Genomic DNA, 21,180 nt, shown 5'->3' on the forward strand with positions numbered 1-21,180 from the left:
TAACCTGTATCACTGTCAAACATAAAGAGGACTAAACCCCACAGACTATACTGTCTGGCTCAGAGTAGACACAGTGTTTACATTGTGAATGAAATCAGTTCTGAACAGTGGTCAAAATGTTAGGCATTAATGCTCTCGCACTTTGCAAACCCCAGTCAGCAAGCACAGGAAGGACAGGAGAAGTTCAGGGCACTGTTTTTTAGGAATCTGGGACAGTGTAATTTAGTGTCTTAAGTAATGTGTTTGTCCCATTATCTAAAACTGTGACTACAAGTCTACTGATATTAACGAGCCAACACCCCCACTACCAGAATTTTCCTTGGGTAAAACAGCTTGTACCTTTCAATCCAGAGCTGCAGGAGCCCTAATTGCCACAGTAATCAGGCTTGAGTTCAGTATAAATCTCAGGTACATTTTGCATCTGGTCTGAACTTTCTGGTAGTTGTGCAACTAATCTGGCATGTCTCTTGGCTTGATTTTTTTCACCTTTGGTTTGTCTGAATATTTACATGAACCATTATCAAATGGTTCATGTAAATAGCCACTAAACCTTTGCTTGGTCAGATCTGGTTTGCCAAGATCCTAAGTTAGGTTCCACTGCAAACGTCTTCTCCTCCTCCATTTTCTGCAATGTTGACGTGGTGGAGCTATTTAATATTAAACTTAAAGGCAAACAATTTGTATTCATCTCTCAAAGGAGAAGGAAGAATAAGCAAATGCTCTATTATGATTGTGTGCATTTATATTTGATAAAAATGGTTGCAATTTATATGCAAATTAAGTGTGACTCAGCCTCCTGGCAATTTGTCAGTGGGACCCTCAGCATCAGGAACCATTTCTGTCCCTACCTAAGCAGCCCTGGGGCTGTCTGGAGGCATTTTAATGAAGAGAAGCCAAATTCTGCTTTAAGGGGTTGTAAACACGTTCAAACTTTGTGTTTATACAGGTACCAGCCTGGCTTACCACCTCTCCCTGAACCACTGAATCCTCTTTGCTCATTCCTAAAGATGTTTTCTTGTGTAGTGCTGCTTTTCATAACCTCTCCCTTCACACAGAGGCCCAGTGGCAAATGTGTCTTGGCTTTAAAGCACAGATCTCCACAGCTTCTTTGGGATGCTCACAGTTAACTTGGTGGTGAAACCTCTTTTTAGTCCACGTAAGACTACTTATTATGACCTTTTTACTACCACATATTACTACTACATGTTACTACTACCCTCAGTGCTTAACAGCCTTGGAAGATGGCAGCAAAAGCAGGAGCACCACTATTCACATCCATTGGAAAATGCACATCCTGACTTGACCTGCTCTTCCTTCACTTTTTCCTGATGGTATCCTGCCATTGCCCTATTACTTCCCTTCTCTCTTCCATTTTTCTATCTTCCTTCAACAGTGAAAAACCAGGACCACAGGATTTGTCTTGTCTTTCCTCCCTGACCTTCCTGCCATGTCAGCTGGACACTTCATAATTTTTCTGAGGAAAGAACTATTTCTTGTGTCTGCATGCCCTCCCTTAACCCTCACTTTGGAGAGGTACATTTAGGGATACAGAAACAGTACACCATGTAATTCCACAGCCCTCTGTCTGGTACTGATGTACATCGAGATGTGTACATACACCTCCTTGCCAGGAGCAGACCACCCCTACTGGCAAAACAGAGACTTGTGCCAGACAGCTGACCCACCTCTGGGCTCAGGAAGAGCTCTCAGGAGGTATCACTGAGAAAACGCATTCATGGAAGCCAAAAGCCCAAGGAGGAAAGACAGGCAAGGCCAGCTCCAGGGAAGCCCCAGTGTGAGAGCCCATAATGCAATACTGTCAGTAACCAATAACACATCTAAACATTCCAAGAGGCAGATGTGCAAGGAGAACTGATAACAGAGCTCTTCTCTATACTAGATTTAATTTTGTTAAAGGATGGCTGGAATTAACTCTGGTTAGATAATGCATTTGTAAATGCTAGTACAGACTGCAAACATTTATTCCCAGAGATGAATGTTTGTGGCTTACTGAACTGGCTGGCTAACACAAGTTAACTGGCAATCAATTACAGCAGTGACATACCACAACAGGGGAACCTAAACCACCCGTGACTCAGTTTGCTGCTTGTGATGGTTAATGGATTAAAAAGTGTGCTTTTAAAGAGAAGATGAAAAAATATGCATGTGTTTTAGACCAGTTATTTGATGGCCTTTGCATTCTCAATAGCTTTCAAGCACAGGCAGAAGTAATCTTTGCTTTGTATGTATGAGGAAATCAGAGGAGGAAATTAGTTTTTATTATTAGTATTGTCACACCATAAAAACAGGGTCACTGAATAAGCCAGTGGGCATTTTTCAGATCACCTTATCTTGCCAAGGAAGAAAAAAGCTATTAATGAAAGAGAAATTAAAAAAAATAAATCAACATATATAGAGAACCCTGTAAAAAATATAATTATGGCATGTCATTTATGATGGGAATGAAAGTTCACAGGTGTAGAATTCAGTAGTGCCAGTGCAAACATTTCAAAGTCAGCTGCAAGGTATTATTTATTGGACTGTTTCATTTGAATTAAACTCACTTTAAAGTTCCAGAAAGAACAATCACACCTACATTTTTCATTCAAGATTTGACAATTCTGGGTGACATTCTCCTTCTCCTCTCCCATTCTCTCCACCCTCCCAGAGATGAGAGGCTAATCCTATATAGAGCCACTGTAGATATAATTGAACCCCAGGGTGCCAGAGCAGTGCTGCTTTGACATGAATTCCATATAAAGGTGTTGCTGTTACTCTAAATTTGTGCTGTCTGTGGATTTTAGTAGTGATTTACAATATTGATTGATTACTATCTATCCTCTTTGATATTCTGCTTTGCATTCCACTTCAGAGAGGCTGAATTAATCACTGACAAGGCTAGCAGTCTTAAAAGTATATCATGAAACCACATTGTTTTATTAGGCATATGTTCTGGTAACACATTGTTTATAAAAATAACATTTCCCCTAGGATCTGAGCAGTAAAACACATGGACTCCTGGACAAACTAAGAGGAAAAGAAAACAAACAAATCAGCAAACAAAAACCAAACAGAACCCCCCCATAAATTAAAATTTAGTCAATCTGAACTGATTTTTCTCTCATAAATTAATTCTTTTTGGAAAAATATCCTTTCAGGTGTACCCTAAATGGAACTGCTCTATTCTGAAACTCTCCTCTATAATTTTACAAATGTCACTTTAAAACTTTTTTTTTGAGCTGAAAATATTTGTTATGTTTTATGAATAGCTTCAGCCTCACAGATGCATTTTAGATGTATTTTGACAACTTAGTTTGAAGGAACTCAACTATTAGAAATAAGTTAAGAATTTTTTATAGATAACATGCTGGTCCTTTGAAAAAGCACATCACATGGATTTTATCTGTCCTTGTGAAATCACCTTGGCTGATTAGTGGCACTCACTTGTTCAATAAAACCTGCATAAGTTAAAGAAACACTTACGTTAAACTACACATGCTGGTGGTGATGCACACTATGGACTTGACCTAAAGCCTGTGAGAACCAGAAGCTCAGCAAGATTCAGATCAGGATAATTGCTTGAACTCATGTAGTGGTATTGAGAAAGGTGAGCTTATGGACTCCTTGGCACCACCAATAAAACCCTGCAGTGTCCTGCTCTTCATCTCTCACATTTTTTTGTTCTGAGTTAGTTTCTTGTTGCATTGTGGAAGGTTTCTGGTCTGACTTCCTTCTTCTGGAAGGCTTCTTCTCAAAGTGGGAAAACTCCCTTTTCTAACCTGTTTCACTACTTTTCTCCCTGCATTTAATTTGTACAGGCTGCATGGGGTCAAACAGACCCTTGATTTCAGCAGAGGTGGAACTTTAAGGGTGGGAGAGTTTTTTCTCCTGATGCATTTCCATCATAAAGGCTGTGATTGTGAGACAGAGAAACCCAGACTTCAGAATAAAAAGTAATTTGTAATCAAAGCAACAGATAAATCTTTGTCAGGCAACGTCTGAACCATCAAATTCTTTCCAATGTCTTGTTCTAGCACACCATTGTGTAAATAAGCAGGATACTCCAAATGAAGTTCAGAAGGGTTCCAAAAATGTAGCTTGGGGAAGCAGAAGACTTTTTGGCTATTGTCATTCATGTTGAATGATGTTTAGCTCCCAAACACCTCAAGCATATTCCTGAAAAGCAGTGTGCTGTAAGCTGTGACTTGCAGTTCTGTTTGGCCAGTAGAATTTCATGGTGTACCTTATCCCTGAAAAAGCAGGTAAATATCTCTGAAGTGCTCATTTTGCAGCAATGAGTGGTTAAGAGGAAATGATGGGCATAATTACAGTATGTGCTTTGTGCTATTAAGCCAGACAGCCAGTTAGTTGACTGTGTGCCCCAGGGCCAGTTTTTAAGTTCTCTCTACCAAAGTGGAAACCAAACTTCAGTTTAATTTTATTTGACTTGTAGGATCTGGTGTGCACATAATTTGGAAAGAGCTAATTTGCTGGTAAGCAGCTTTTAACATTTCACATTAGACTAGAAAAGGATAAGCTCTAGAGGTTTTGGATGATAACTCACTAAACAAACAAGCAAACAAAAATCTGTAGCATCTAGAGTCAAACTGCTGGAAAAAAATTAGATTTAAGAGAAAAGAGAATTAGAGAGAAGACAAGACTGCTGTGTGTGAAACAAATACATCGGGCATATAAGTAAACACAATTCCATCTATTTTTATATTGATTCTGTAGTCAATTTGGCAGGCAAAGGTTTGGCAGACCTATAATATTCCTATCTCAGTCTGCACTATTTTTGTGATGTGCCTCAACATTTATCCTAAGAGTTGAAGACAGCTGGGATGGAATTTGGAAAGCATTTGCTCAAGAACACATTGCATTTCCTTAAGTGAGGCTGTGTTCCTAAGTGTCTTGTGCTGAAATTTGATATATCAAGGTAATTTATTATATAACATGAAGTTATCAGAAGTGCCACAGGCTCCAAAGTCACATGTGGTCATTGCACTTATCTGTTATTTCTCCCATTCCCACAGTGCTCAACATGTCCACTCATGTTCCTCAAGCCTTCCTATGGCTCTTTTTCATCTCACTGTAGGAAATATTTAACTCAGTGGCCATTCTCCACAAAGCCTCTTGTCAATCTCACCCCCACACTGTCTCCAGCTCCTGTTGCTGTCTGATTTCTGCCTCAGTTATTTCCATGTAAGTGGTTTATTTTTGTAAATTTGAGTTTTCCTTTTTATTGTCTTGAAATGGCTATTCACAAAGTCTCAAACATCTTTTTGACCTTATTTCAGTCCTTCTGGTCATCTAAATCCTCTCTGTTGTCTCAAGTATTTTTGCTAGCCCCTCCATAATGATACATTTTCAAGACTTTTGAGGTTCCTCCAGCCTCTCAGGGTGCCTCCCCACACACCAGCATCAGAATTCTCCCACTCACTCAAACTTGTTCAATTGCCATTTTCATGGAAATTATTCCAATCTCTTCTCACTCCTAGCAACCATATCTCCTTTCTTTTACATTGCAGGTTTTCCTCTGTCAAACAACTCAGGATCAAATGAAACAGCCAAGGCCCAGCTTTTAACAGAAGCCTCCTTTCACTCTCTGTGACCTCACCCAGTCAATGCTGCTCCATTCTCTCACAGCTGAGACAGCCACAATACACAGAGCACCACCACACAACTTCAGAAGGCTTCAACCCATACCAAGTGACACCATACCTCATCAGAGAGCTCCAAGCATCTGCTCATCTTGTTCTTTAGCCCAACCTTTTATACCCCTCATGTTCATGCATGGCACCTGTGTGCCCTCTGTTCCTTTGGTGGTTGGTCAGTGCCCCTGGGCACTCCATGGCTCATTGCTGTCAGTGCTGCTCACCTGCTTCTCACAGCTGTGCCCACTGGGGATGAGGCTGGGCCAAAGCCCCACTCCCAGTCACCACAAACTGTGTGCCTACACAGTTCCTACTTCACTTTTCCAACATCCAATCAGATCAGAGAGTATGTGCATGTATGTGCACATCTGAGCTTCCTCCCACATGGATAAGAGCTGGATCACAATATCTCTGAAGCAATTGAGATACTATTTTTCTGCAGCCGTTTTCAAATACTGGTTTACCGACTCTGGAAAATACCAGAGAAAATTTTCAAAAGGAAGAGACAGATCAGCAACTCAGGGGAGTATAACTGATTATATAAACAATTTAGACTTTTCTTTTCCCTTTAAGTTTGGAAGCTTATTTTTACCTGTGTTTTATTACAAAGCCGTTCCTATTACTTGACTATTTGTACAGCTTAGATTCAATATATGAAATCCACAGCCTCTCTTCATAGATAACATCACTGACAGCTCAATATATTCTTCCCCTTTGGTGGAAAAATGAAATGAGGCAAACCTTGGAGTTAATGAAGAAAACACAATGGATATTGAGCAATGCACTGCTTTTATAAATTAAAAGTCTTTCTTGGAGGAAGGAGAATAGCATACACACAGTTCTTTTCTCATTTTAAATGGTCATAGGACTTTGTTGAGGACTCCCATAAGTTGTTTTTCATAATTCTAGCAGCAATGATTTAATGTACTTTTCTGGAGTCAGGCTGCCTCTGCTGAGGCAGTGATGCTTGATCAGATCACTGTAGTTTATTGTTACAGTAAATAAAGGGCTTTTATATATATATATATATATATATACATATATAGGTGTATATATGTATATATATATATATATACATACATACATATATATACAAAATATTTTTTGGCTATGGAATAATAACAGGTTATCTGTGCTAGAGGAATTACATTGACCTTTGGGTCAAAGGAATCTGTAGTAAATCACACTGGCAGGATGATTACATTATCCCTAAATTGTTTCTCATAGATGAGCATCATTTAGCTGCACTACTGGAAAAGATGAACCCACAAAGCTGCCACCAAGTCTTTCAGTTATTGCTGGCATGGAAAATAGTGGTCCTAGGCATGCTGAGCATATTTTAAGGCTTAGATTTTCTCACAACATTAGTTATCTCTGCTCCATTACACACCTTTGTTTAAGATCAACTCTGTTATATTTTCATTTTCCCCTTTTGACTGTGTTGCTGCTCAGCCCTTGTGACTTTTGACAGGTGAGAAATGCAAGATTCAACGCAGGATCTGTGACAGCTTTTGGAGGACACTGTAAGGAGATGTGAACTGAGGTGCTCATGACATAATTTCCCAGTGCTATTAATGCGGCCTTTCAGGATCTGAGCTTTTGGAAAGGCTTGGACCAACTTGTCCACTTGTCAACTTGTAGAGCTCAGACTTTCTTCAGAGATTGCCTGTGTTTGGAAATATCCTCAAGGAAATAATTATGTTACAGAAATACTGAAATTATTGTGTTTGATTATAAGAAATGCTTCAAAGCCTGGACATAGACTGCCATGCGCATTCCTAATCTGAGGTAACTACACTCAGACAGCTAAAATTAACAACAATTTTGAGATCATGCTGAGTTTGTTACTTGAGCCTTGCTCAGGTTCTGCAATCAAAAAGTCCTTTTCTTCTTGTTCCTTGGATCTACATTTTTTGCACAAAGCCATGTCACAGAAATTAGTGCAGCTGTTGTTCAGATGCTGGATGCATTTGATGCTCTCAGTCTAACTCATTGTTAACAAAACACATAAAGCAGCACATTGCTCTGCAAGCCTTCCTCCAGACTGTAGGCAAAGACCAACCTCTCTTTGCAGCAAGACAATTTTCTACTCCCTACCCAGCAAGTCCACAACATTATAAGTGGCTTTCCACTGACAGAGTCCTGTAAAAGAGGCATTATAGTAAAACCAGTAATTCCCAAAATATACTAAAAATTGGTGCATCAAGCTGCCACAAGAAGCCCCTTATGACGAGAAACAAATACTGCTTCTCTGAAAAAGCAAGTCAAGACCCTGAAATGCTATGAGTTCTTGAGCACTCCTGCTGTGACTTTATCTATTAACACATATCCACTTACACAGCATGGTGCAACATTAACCAGGACACCTCTGACACTTCTGCATAGTTCTTCTCAAGATTATGGTCATGGGTCAGTTTTTTGTTGGGCGTTTATTCATGGCTATATCACCCTTAAATATAATATCTCTTCCCCAGCACTGGCAGCAACATTAAATATGCTCTAAGTGCCCAGATTTTGGGATGCTCTTTGGACACTCCCAATGCCAAAAGGATCAAGAAATGCCTTGGCCACCTCTGTCTCCTGCTGTTGGGCTCTCTGGAAAGTTGGCCTTTCCAGCTATTTCTGCTTGTGTCCCTGCATGAGTCTGGAAAACAAGTGCATGGTCACTATTGTTAATGAACCTGGTATTGAGGTACTGAGGGCACATGGGTTGTACAGTGCAGTTTAACCACTTACTGAGCAGAGATTACATTTTGTAAAAAAGGTACAGGCAGAAGTGGGTGGTCAGCCTGCATATGAAGTGGCTGAAATGGCTGTTTTCACTCTTTGCTTCTAGGATATAGCTATTTAGGAAAAGAATACTGAAGCTGAAACACTTAAGAGTAAAGAGCCTGGGGCTTTGTGCCTGCATGTTACTTTGCTATAGGCAGAATTTTAGAGAAAAATTACTAAGGGCTCTTGGCCATATGGGTATGTAGGGAGAGAGAGAAAAAGGTAGAAAGTGAGAAAAAGTGTAGTCAACTATGTGCCCTACCTCTACAGGAGAATTTTTGGGGTCAATTTCTGAAGTAAAACCTATACTCTAAAAGTACTCTTGTTAGTCTTAAGTGACCCAGTACAGTGAGTGGCCCTCCCAGGGGCATTTACCTTTGCTAATTCTGTCAAAATCTACACATAAAGGAGTTTCTCTATTGACTGGTAACTCAAGATACTTTTTTTTTTCTCCTAAGATTTTCAGCCACTTTCATTTTTATGTGTTCTTATTTTCTGCTTCTGATTTTAATTTGAAAGACCAGTCCTGTGAGAGGTTGCTTAATTGAGAATAGTAATAAGATAATGAAAGAAGCGATTTGTTGCATCTCTTCTTGCTTGGTTGTGGCTTCCCTTGGTGAGTTCGCCTAGGGAGCAGACAGGCTGCCCTTATTCCATGATATTTCAGCTCTGCTCATGAGGAAAACTACAGTCACCAGAACTGTACATTGTCCTGATAGCAGAATCTAAATGTGGCTGCTTTTCATGACATTAGATGAAGGAGTATTCTTAGGCAGCAAAATAAATGCAGGACAAAAGAAGGTCAAAAGACAAGCTTTGAATTGCATTATTTACATCAATGCTGGGAAAAAGCCTGGTGAGCTGAGAAGGGGTAAGTGGAGATCAAAGGTGGGCACTAAAGTTTCTAGAAATCAGTGAGTAGGATTCCACTGACTTCTGTGAGCTCCAGAGCAGATGTGAACAGCTGTCACATAGCCACATTGTGGATAGTCTTTTTCTTCTAAAAATCCCAGTGTCAAATATAGCTCTGCTGGAAGGAATGCCAGAGATTTTACAATTCTTCTCCACATTTCTTGTATAGTTTGTGTTTTGGTTTTCTTTTTTTTTTTTAATTTTCTCCCCTTGATTGTGGATTTTCCTCAATGTGTCAAAAGGACTACGGACTTCATCACAAAGTTTTATTAAGTGGAAAAAATAACAGGCATCTAAAACAGGAAAGGTTTGTGAAATGCTGTCTTCTAATTAAGTGTGTGGTGGAACAGAAATACACAGAGTTATTTTGGGATCATTATTAGGAGTACAGAAGACTTGAACATGGGTATCACTATTTCCTGTAAGTTCTCTATAGCTTCACTGTGCAGTATCTGAGCTGAAAACCCTCTTTCATCTGAAAGGTTTCATACCAGGGTTAGGGGTAAGTACAGCAGCTAGAGGTGCTGAACTTCTGTCAGTAAACTCAGTCAAATTCTCTTTCTACACAAGCTGTAGCAGAAAGTAACAACGAACCAATTCCTTGCTTTTAGACAGAACTTTTATCAGGTTTTGGGCCTTTCCCTCCAAGAAAGCCCTTGAGGTGCTGGAGCAAGTCTAAAGAAGGGCAATGGAGCTGGGGAAGGGTCTGGAAAAGTCATATGAGGAGCAGCTGAGGGAGTGGGGGGTATTTAGTCTGGAGAAAAGGAGGCTCAGGAGAGCTCTCTACAGCTACCTGAAAGGAGGTTGTAGCCAAGTGGGAGCCAGTCTCTTTTCTCAGATAATAAGCAATAGGACTGACTCAAGGAAATAGACCCAAGTTGTGCCAGGGGAGTTCAGATTGGATATGAGGAAAAAAAAACTCCATGTAAAGGGTTGTCAAGCATTGGAACAGGTGATCTAAAAAAGTGATTCAATCACCATTCCTGGAGGTATTTTTGAAAAGTGTAGATGGAGCACTTAGGGACCTGGCTCAGTGGTGGACTGGTCAGTACTGGGTTAACAGTTGGACTTGATGATCTTAAAGGTCTCTTCCAACATAAATTATTCTGTAATGAAATTTTAAAATGTTTTAAAAAGAAATCTGATATATCAACAGGGAAGCCACTGCAGAGAGTGATGTTATGACAGGTCTGAGTCCAGTCAATAGTCTGACTCTCTTGGTTTGAGATTGTAAGTCAGACTTCCCCAGTTATAGGACAAGAAGCCTTTAGGGTGCTCTGCAGTAAAAATAAAACAATAGACAGCAATAGTGTAGAGATGGAGAAATTATTTCTTGGTGTCTCGGGTTTGCCTACACATATATGTAAAAGCTATTACCTATGAGTAACACTGAACAAGTAATCTTCAGATGTGTATTTTCCTTTAATACCATTTTGAATGGAAGTGTGTCTATGTTGAGTGGCGTGGATGCTCTCATGAAAGGTCCTGGGCCAGATTCCACTGAAGTCAGAAAGAGAAATCACATTCTATTCTCACTTAAAAAGCAGAGACTATCTGTTGATGTCTCAAACAAAAGCAGCTGAGAGAAAGCACTGGATGTAAGTGCACACAAGGTATCTTTCCTTTTCCTGAAAAGCTGAATATGGAAAAAGTAGCAGTGGGCAATGGGTTAATGAATCATAAGTTAAATCTTGACACCTCCACTGAAAGAACAAATGAAGATTAAGTTCCTTTGGAGAATCATGATTTTCATTAAATTTATGAACTTCAGGATCAATAAATTCTAATCTCTAATGTCTCTGCATTATTCCAAATCTTCTTGATGGGATAAAGCTCTTATAGCAAGGCAGTGAAGTGATTACATTAGATAAATTGGGAATAGGACAATGATCTCCTGCAAACCAGCTACAGCAGGGCTCTTGCGGACTGGATTATCCTCTGGATGCACAAAAGGGGTCAGTAACAGGTAAATTAAATGATGGGCTGCCAGAGAAGTTAATAACTATAACTCCCATATCAGATGCAAAGTCCTCTAAAGGAGCAGCCTGGTGCATTCATTAGGTACTTGACTTCTTTCCAAAATCCTCAACAGAGACAGTGTCACCACATGGCCAAAAGAAGGGCAAAAGTGTGAGGGGGGAGATTGGCGTAGATCACTTCGGCAGCTGTATTCCTCTGAAAATCCTGAAACCCAGTAATTAACTGCAAACCTCTTGAGCCTTTTCAAACTGAGTTTTGCTGCGCTGCTGTCTGCAGCAGTTCAGGACTCGCACACACTTCCTAGAAACTGTGTTCTGGACAGCTCCCTGTGCAGAACCTGTCTCAGGATGGAACTACAGAAGGATATTTACAAAGATTCCCCAGAAACTCAGGGCAGAGAATGTGTAAATGAAGAGAAACAATCCATTGTTTTACTAATCTGGGTGAAATGTGAGTTAATTACTCATATCAACCCTCTCATCCTCTACAGTTGAAAATGACTGCTGAAACCCTGGCTTTTTTCCCTTCCTTTTGCCTTATTTCTACCTCAACAAAAATAAAGGATTGTTATAGTGTGTATCCATTTATGCACTTTAAGTGCTTGATCCTGCCTCAGCAGAAACCATTAAAAGAATTTATGTATAAGTCAAAACTCTTGAACTGATATCTGTAGCTCTTAATAGTTTATTCTGTCATTTTCTTGGGCGCTGCTGTTTTTGCGTGGCCTTGCCTTATTAGAAAAGCCATGCTTAGAGGGATCTCACCTAAAGTCCTTCAGACTAGCTGAGCAGAGAGATCTGCATGAAGCTGAGCTAAGCCTGAGTGCCTGGGGAAGCAGTAACAGCAGGCAAGGGGCAGGATGGAGCTGTACAGACCTCTCTGCTAATGCAGAGGAGTATTGACTCTGCAATCGGTGCTACGTGAGAGGATTGGAAATTCAGAGACAGTTTCTACTCCAGAGCCATGTGTGAGTCTTGCTCAGTCCTCAGATAATCACCTTTTGGGGTGATAATGAAAACTTTTCATTTAAAAACAGCTGGAGAAAATAGCAAATAACCACGGAAAAAGGAGGATAATGGCAAAGAGAGCATCATGCTTTGCAGCAGCACACCACATTTGGAGCATTAAACCTCAAATATACTGAAAGCCTTATCTTGGACACAGCAATACAGTGAAGTAGCATGTCTGTGTTGGCAAGGATATGAGAGTCTTTCTGTTCTTCTTGTAGCTGCATAGCTTTTGAAGCAGGAAAATAATGTGAATTTGCTTGAGCATTGCTGGTTGGGAAGGAAAGCTATTCTGTATCAAATAAGGCTTCCTGCAACACTTTGTGTTTCCTCTAGCAGCGCCTCATTTAATCACTGCCCAAAGCCTGCTTCAATTGCTTCAAGAGGGATTTGCCTGCTGCATCAAAGCAGTGGTCCACCTAATCCTGTGTTCTATTTCTAAGGGTGACTGGCTTCTTCAGAGAAGAGAGGGGAGATCTCCTCCATAGGCAGTTACAGGAATACTTTCCCCAGGGAGCTGATACGATCACAGCCAGAGGTTATATGAATGTCAATGAGGTGAAAATAAATATGACTAAAAAGACATCATGATTATCAAAGTAGATGGAAGAACGTTAACTTAGAGATCGTGTGAGGAAGAGGATATGGAGGGAAAGAGCAATAATGGAGAAACATATGTCCTACCAGGGGGCATTTTAGCTCCCTTTAACATTGTCCTCAGCACAACAGATGGTAAATCATCAGCAGAACATGAAGAAATCAAATAACCTTCACAGCTCAATTGAAGCTGTGTCTGTAATATCTGGTTTTTACTAAGTAGTGGAAATTAACAGTGCCAGGGTGTTCTCATACTTAATTTCCCTCTCCCTTTTCTTCTCTGTGCAGATCCTCACTACAGGTAAATGAATTTCACTCAAGTAGGTGTCACTACCTAGAGGAGATGGAAAGATCAAGGCACTGTGTTAAACTGGAATTATTTGAGAGGACAAGGCAAAAGCAAAACACATGAGTATATTATTTGTAGATAAACAAATTACTGAGACCTGAAAATGTCTGCAGTTTGTTTGTATTGCTCTTGAGCCTATCATCTGTGACTAGCACAGGCTGAAGACTGGGAGCAATCTTGGTTTCAGTGAGAAACTCCTGGTTCACTGCACACCCTGGATCAGGTTTTCTGTTCTCATGTAGCAGGGGGGATCTCATGTGTCTTGCCTTATCTAAGATCATGGTAATCTCCCTGTATTCCTGTTGTGTTGGTGCATGATTGAAACATGGTCCACAAAATGAATGGTTTTTATTTTTGAATGCTTGGCTCAACACCAGTTGAATTTTTATTGGCTCTTCCTATATGACATGAAAGTCCAAGAATAATCTGTAAAGCCTCCTAAATAATCAGGCATACTATTTTTAGGTCTCTTGTATTTTTATAATAGGAATGCCAAATCTACATGTACTTTAAGCTGGACTTGATGGGATTCATGTTTACATCTGAATAGAATTTTTTCTATATTGTGAGGTATCCTGAAGCTATTTTGACAGAAACCACCATGACTGTACAACAATCATCACACGTGGCTGGAAGGCAGACCAAAGACCACGTAGTTCCTCCTTCTCCCAATGTCAGGCTGTATACTGATAGTGTTCCTACCAGCTGCCTCTTACACCTTCAATAATGAGCACTCCCTGCTCTTCTCTGGGGAATCCACTCCATGACAGTGCATTCCTTACTTTTATAAACATTTCTCTAACATCTGAAATCCTGCTAGACTCCCTGTGCCTAATGATTCCCTCTGGCTAGACACCACTGAAGACACAGGGATGTAGATGGAATTAGGCTGTCTGGAGATGTCTCTGTACAGTCAGAATTATCATACAAAACAGCTGAAAAACTCAAATAGATCAATGGGCTTTTTAATGGTAATTTACATGCATAGAGACTGTGCTGTCTGGACACAGAGGACATAAGTCCATATTCAATATCTTGTTGTGAACTCTGGGAGCAGCTCAAATTGCATCTGATGTGACCACATAACAATATTTGGAGTATTCTATATGGAAGTTAATATATGAGCAGCTCTGGCTCAACACATAATTAAAATTAAGTACATTTTAAAGTGATTATTTGCCCTACAATGAATATTTATTTTAGGCTGAGAAAAAGTCCCTGAAATCCAACCCTTCTCTGTGTAGATTCTTAGCACTTCCTATTGCCATTCCATGATTTTCTTTACTGGCTGGGTATAAGATAAGCTGTGTTCCAAAAGGTATAGGAAATGTTATATCCACAGTTTGTTTTTGGTGTTTCAAGAAAGTCTATTAGTACCACTGCCACTAATAGTGAAAAGTCAGATGCTGTCCCAAGGAGAATCTCAGATGCTGGCTTGGAGATGGAAGGCATCTCCTCCAACACATGGCCAGGTCTGGTTACCAGAGGGGGAAACCCAGGGAGAAACACATGGTTCTCACATGGTTCAGCTGTGTTCTCCAGGCTTCAGAAACAACTTTTTGAATATTCATTTCAACCCACCCCCATTTCTTCTCCTCTAAGCTTGAGCAGTTCACCTGCGTTTCAGGGTTGTGCTAGAAAATCAGCTGGGGAAAGGTTTTCCAAGCCAAATAGCCACCATGCTTCAAGAGTTTAAAGAACAATGTCAGAATATGTGACTTTTCTAATCGAAGGTTTTCATGCTCTTTAAGCCAGGGATACTCAAACATTCCATTAAATAAATGAAGGTCCCATCATATCCCCTTCTGTACTTTAAGCCCTGAATCTAACTGCCTCATTTCTGAGTCTGACTGTGAACCTTTCAAATGTACCTACAGTCACTGCATCATTTGTTGGCATTATTAAAAGAATCTTCTCAAAATAGAAAAGCAAGCAATGGGGCATCGTGTTTCATAGAACTGATCTTTATCTCAGAGATTTTACAATCCAATTTTCTTCATGCATTCTCTGCTCCATTGGGGCCTTTTATGTGAGGCATTCACTAGAATAACAGTGCATTTCCATTTGTATCTCTTTTGTTGCACATAAAATCTCAATTAGTATTCTAATTCACCATCAGCCTGCACCTATTTAATGAACTTTTATCCACTTCCATGTTCCTTAAGTTTAATTAACTAAAACAGAGCAAGTATCTTGGCATTATTAAATGCTTCTGGAATAAAAATATTCTTTCTTTGAAAGTTTTTATCAAAAGTCAGAAGCAAAAATCTGAGTTCAGTTTGGATATTTAGTAACTTTAACATTACTTTGCAGTTTGTTATGGGACTCAGTAAAACATTATACCATAGCTTTAAGTTGTTCCTTAACTGGATTTTAATCCATGTAACATTTTCAACATATGGTGCTGTATCCCAAAGGAAAATTCAATTCAAGCATATCTCTTTAACAAGAATGATAACAGAAAAAATGATTCAGAAATATCAGTGGGGGATTTGTAGGAACCTTCTCCAAATGCCATGACTGAATCTTATGTCACTATTCTGCCTTTGAGCTCAGAAAGTGAGATGAAAATACAAAAAAATTTTTTTCACTCAGCCTATGCACAACTTTATTTTCAGCAAAAGAGTAGTTTGTATTTTTAAAAAATAATCTTTTGAGTCAGGTTTTGGTGTGATAATGTGTGGTAGATGCTGGTGAACCCAATGGAAGAATGATGATGTCTAACTCCAGTTCAGAAGGCTGAATGATTTCTTTATTATAATTATGATATAATACATTAATATACTATATAAAAGAGGATACTAAAAACTACATGCTACTTTCTCTATCATATCTAACTCACTAACAACTCGTGACCCTGTTCTCTAAAGTCCAGACACAGGTGGATCCAATTGGCCATCAGGCCCAAACAATCCACCGTGATCCAACCAAGCGACCACTCCAGATAAACAATTCTCTAAACACATTCCACAAGAGAAAAACAAGGAGTAGAAATAGAAATTGTTTTCTCTTTCATTTCTTTCTGTGCACCTTTATGAAAAATCCTGAAAGAGAGAGAAATGTGCTTGCCACAATAATGCATTTTGCCAAGGGTTCAGCATTTTGTGTGTTGGTTCAATCTACCATGGCCGCCTGCAAAGCTCCAGCTGGGATTGAGAGACCTCAGGGAGACAGCACTTCTCTGAAGGCTCCCTTGTGTCTGCTACAATGCAGGATTTTGACTGACAATGGTCCCTAATTTTTAGATGAATGAACTTATCTTCTACTTTCATCTTCCTTAAGATCCAACTCTTTGCCCACTGCTCTGCAGTCACGATAACTGCAAGGAGGTTTGGCCACCTCATTAAAAGGCAGGATCTCTCACTGGGCAGAGGGTTTGTGGAGCTACATTGCAGCTCATACAGGTCAGGACAGGAATAAAAGGGCAGCTATTGAAGTTTTCTTGTGAGGTATTGGTAGAAGTGTCCAAGCCACAGCTGATGATGGAAGAGTGGTAGGAAAGCACAGCTGTTCTGTTGACTCTCTTATATGGCAATAACTTTCCACTTTGCATTTTATTTTTGCAACATGAACTGTCCCAGGTCTTTCTGTTCTCCCTGCTCTAAATCCATTTCTTACGGTACAAGACCATAATTGAACATGAAATAGGCTTGAAGCCACATGGATAGAGATATTTTTTGAATATCCCCCCGGAATTTTTATAATTTCTTTTGTCACTCACTTTATTTTTTCCCATTTCACCCAGAAACCCAAACAAACAAACAAAAACACAAACAAAAAGAATAAAAAAGAACTTTAAAAAATAGAAGGTAGTCATAAGAAATGCCCAGCCACTACTTTCACAAAGGAAAAGGTGATATATCTGTTTGATTCAGTGCCTGGAATCTGTGGGATGTGCCCTGGAAAGACAATTTGCTGTTAGTTGTGTGTCTGGTTCCTGTCCCAGTGGTAGCTGCAGTTAATTGGCAGTACTCTTCTGTAGATGGGTAGACATTTTCAAAGCTGCTCAGTAGGAATTAGGTGCCTAAAACTTCCAGCAGTTTCCAGTTCTGTAAATAAACATACAAGTTGTTTTAAAATTTACTTGTTTTAGAAGCACATGACACTGTGCTTATGTTCTTTTCCCCCAAAGAACTTCTGCAGCCAGCATGCTACAGTTAAAGCTGAGAAAAAAGGGAAGATATTTACACCTCTGGCAGTGAAAGAGAAGATGCTTTTTGCTGTGATTTATAGAAACCGACATTAATCTCTATTGCTTTATACTATACTTGCAATAAACAGCTTTGGAGATTGATTAAAGACTTTGTGTGCAGCTTTCACTCAATTTCAGCAGATCTTCTTGCTCCATAAACTCAAAAGAAATAGAGATTATGCCTTAAACAAAACCCATGATATCCATCTCTGGGAGCATTTACTATTTTCAGTGCTTTGATTTGAAAGTTATATACGTGTATATGTGCATGTGTTAATTCCAAACTTTTCTTACAGAGTTTCTTCTGCAATAAATGTAACAAAAAATTGGCTAAATACACAGTTCTAGATCTCTCTTCTTTCCTTCTTTTTCCCGATTCCTTTGCCCAAGCTTGATTGTTGATAATGGACTTATTACCCATTGCATGGGGTTTAGGAAAACACATATGAAAGAAAAAGCATGACAGAGAGACAGAAAACTCTCTCCAGCCTCAGCAACATTTTCTCCACCTCCAAATGCAGCACTTTGGTAAGTGCTTTGGTACTTACTATGCCAACATCACTGATTACATTAAAATTTTTAGAAGTGTTTATTTTCATATATGCCTTGTGTTCAGTATTACTGACTACATCATTTTCTTCAGCCACACAACCTGCTCCTGACTCCTGCAATCAATTTAATTCCACGTCTGTCCTGTGTCTTGTCTCCTCCTGCCCAAATTCAATTTATTTTTACACTTCAGCACTCTTCTCTTTTTTATTATCACAAACTCTCTCTTCCAATTCTTTGGCTCTACATGACAATAGTTTTCAGCTTTGATCCTACCTTTTTAGCTCCTATCCACACTTCTCAAAATCCTACTCTGCAGTTTTCCAGTGCAGTCTTGTCACATGCACCTGGATAACTTCAATCCTTTCTTTTCTGGCCTTTTACCTGCAGCTCTTTGATCCATTTAATGAATAGGTACAATGATGAATATGCAGTTCCAGGCTGGGATGTTAATCTATTCACATCCTCCTCTGCCTTCCTGTCACACTTCTCCTGACTCATCTCATCTCCTTGACAGTCTCTGTCCCAGCCCCATGAAGGTGCTCAGAGACTCTGCACCACCGATTCACAGATTTTTGACTCTATTGATCTGATCAGATGCTCCCATCTCAAGCACGAGTGCCATGCTAGGCTTCCTACAATCCCACACGGCTCTTTAAACACCCCTAGAGCCCCTGAGAGGAACATTCCCTTCCTGAGCTGATACATGGCTATATCCATTTAATATCTTCTCTTAAATCTGCTTCAGTCTTTCACCAACCCCAGATTAGCCAAGCTAGCTAGAGAAATTCCAGTCTAGTTACATAACTGCCCTCACTAAATTAACTGCCCCATTAAAATGCTACCTTGTCACTGGTTTCATTATACTGACTACCCTGCAAACTCTTGACAGCTGGTTATTGCTATCTGGACTTGGCTAGAATAGATTTTAGTGCTGATAAAAATAATAAAAAACCAGAACAAAACAGAATGAGTAAAATTCAAAGTTGAAGCAAAGGAAATCTAAACCTTTATATTCAGCCAGCCATAATGTTTGAAGAAATATACGAGTTTTTAATCCACACCTGGACTTTATCTCCATAAAATAACGAGTAAAAACTTAACTTTTGAATAATCTTGACTGTTGGAGAAGCTGTCAGCAAGCTGGCAAGTTTCAGGTTAGGATTTCTCTAGAGCAAATCACTAATAAGTAAAAGTAAACCCGAGTTCTATATCTTGAATGTTCTTCTCCTAGTTTTTTTGAAATGGAAAGCTGTTGGAGTTAGGAATTTATGAGTCTATTGTAAGAAAGTTCAGTGTGATGATGTCCCTTGAGCAGGGGTAAATTGAAAATATCAGCTACTCTTTGAACTGACTTTTGTATAAAGCAGCAGGAGGCAGCATTCCCAGCACTACTTTGTGGACACATTGGAACAAAACCTTTTCCATCGGGCTTTTCAAAGCAACCTATCCTATTAGATGTGATCCATGTTCTTGGTTGTGAGCAAAAATATAACACTGCAGAAAGAGAATACGTGAATAAAAAGGGCAAGTAGGATCCACCTCCACTCCAGAGCAAGCCCAGACAAAGGAAGCTGAAGGCAGTTTGCACATGAGCTTTCCAGGGACACGAGGGACAGCTTGCATAGGTGAGCACAGTGCCTGTGTCCTGCTCATACCTGGAAAAGGACGTTTGTTAATTAAATAATCTCCCATTGCACACAGCTCTGTTTGGTTATTATCAATGTGCTAATTTTGTCATTAGGAAAAATAAATAGCACATCTTTGCCACCTGCCAGATTGTGCACACTCAGACTGGTCCTTTCTAGCTGCACTGGCTGCCTGGCAGGTGGGCTCCCAGTTGGCACTTCTCCCTCCAGCTTGCTGTCTTCCAAAACAGGAGCCAGGGTCATGCAGCTGCAGCAAATTGGGTTACAGTTATCCAATAAAGCCCTAGTTAAAGGGTAACCATCTAGAAATATGCTGGCAAGGTTGATGAGTTTGGATGAACTTGCATGTGTGGGGAAGAGCATGAACGATGTCCAGGTTTTGCAGTTTATTTACAATGAAAGTGTATGAACCAGATTCCTGAACTGGAACAAATCTGCTCTCTTCATTATTTTAGTGGTGCTCTGTAAGAAACACCCCCTGGAGACTTCAGCCCTGCCACAGAATGAAGTGTAGCTGAGTAGATAAAGCTTGAGCTTGGATCTCCAGAGATCTGGGCTTTGTTTCTGACCCCTTTTGTGGTCCCAGCCTGAGCAGTGCTTGTTTACTGGTTGTGCTGAGGCAGTGTGGCACCGAGGCTCATGGCCCTTTTGGCTGGGCACCGTGGAAGCCTCATGAAAAGGGTCCCCTGCCCAAATGGGGAGGGGAAAATGAACTTCCAGTGATTTCTGAGCTGCTGTGTGTGCAAGCTCTGTGAGTCAGACTTAGTGTGGTGCAGGAAGCCTGGCTGTGCTATTTGTGGTGCAGCACATCCTGTCCTACACTCAATCTGGATTGTCCTCAGGCACCAGGCACTTGGTTCTTGAGGCAGCTGTATCTTTCCACTTCAGTACCTCACTTGGAGTCACATGAAGGGCTAAAGTAACAATTCCAAGTAGGCACCTGAAGTAATACACTTCTCCCCCTGGTGAATGCAAATAATTAACATTAATTAGAGCTGTGCACATGCATTAGGAACAGACTTCAGCACTCTGGGGAAATTTTATTTTCAATTAAGTGAAAAAATACTTTAAAATCTGAGAGCTCTGAAAACAAAGGGCGCTTCTGTGCCAAGATACCTGACTCTCTTTTAACCAAGTCTGCTCAGAAATTGAAGACAAGGGCATCACATCTAGATGGTGTTTCCCACTGAGGCAGATCTTAAGCAGCATTAATTAGTCTTGCTAGAGCTTACAGTTATGGATAAATGGCCAAGGGCACCAATGGTTTCAGTGGCTGACAAAATGCTGGGAGATCAACTCTTCCAGGTACGGAAACTAAATTGTGTTAAGCTTGTGTTCCTAGAAGCTCTCCCTAGTGGGGCAGTATAAATTTCATAAATTATCTGCCACACCTCAAACTCACATTAATATTTTTTCACAACCAAGTCCTTCATCTACAGACTAGGAAATAACTGAGCAGGGCAGGTTTGTAGCCTGAACTCAGCTCCTAGAGCTTTTGCAGTTTGATAGGCTCTTCTAG

General features: G+C 40.0%; 1 long non-coding RNA gene across 1 annotated transcript in view; it reads right to left on the minus strand.

Annotated features, from left to right (window-relative positions):
* Window positions 1–17,104: 17,104 nt before the first annotated feature.
* Window positions 17,105–21,180, minus strand: part of LOC137476964 (uncharacterized) — a 28,620-nt gene continuing 24,544 nt past the window's right edge. The window contains exons 3-4 of the long non-coding RNA XR_011000753.1: window positions 19,555–19,670; window positions 17,105–17,320 (exon numbers count right to left, since the gene is read on the minus strand). This is a non-coding gene — a long non-coding RNA (uncharacterized lncRNA). The remainder of the gene's footprint in view (window positions 17,321–19,554; window positions 19,671–21,180) is intronic.

The sequence above is a fragment of the Anomalospiza imberbis genome, chromosome 7, assembly GCF_031753505.1.
Source record: "Anomalospiza imberbis isolate Cuckoo-Finch-1a 21T00152 chromosome 7, ASM3175350v1, whole genome shotgun sequence".
NCBI lineage: Eukaryota > Metazoa > Chordata > Aves > Passeriformes > Viduidae > Anomalospiza > Anomalospiza imberbis.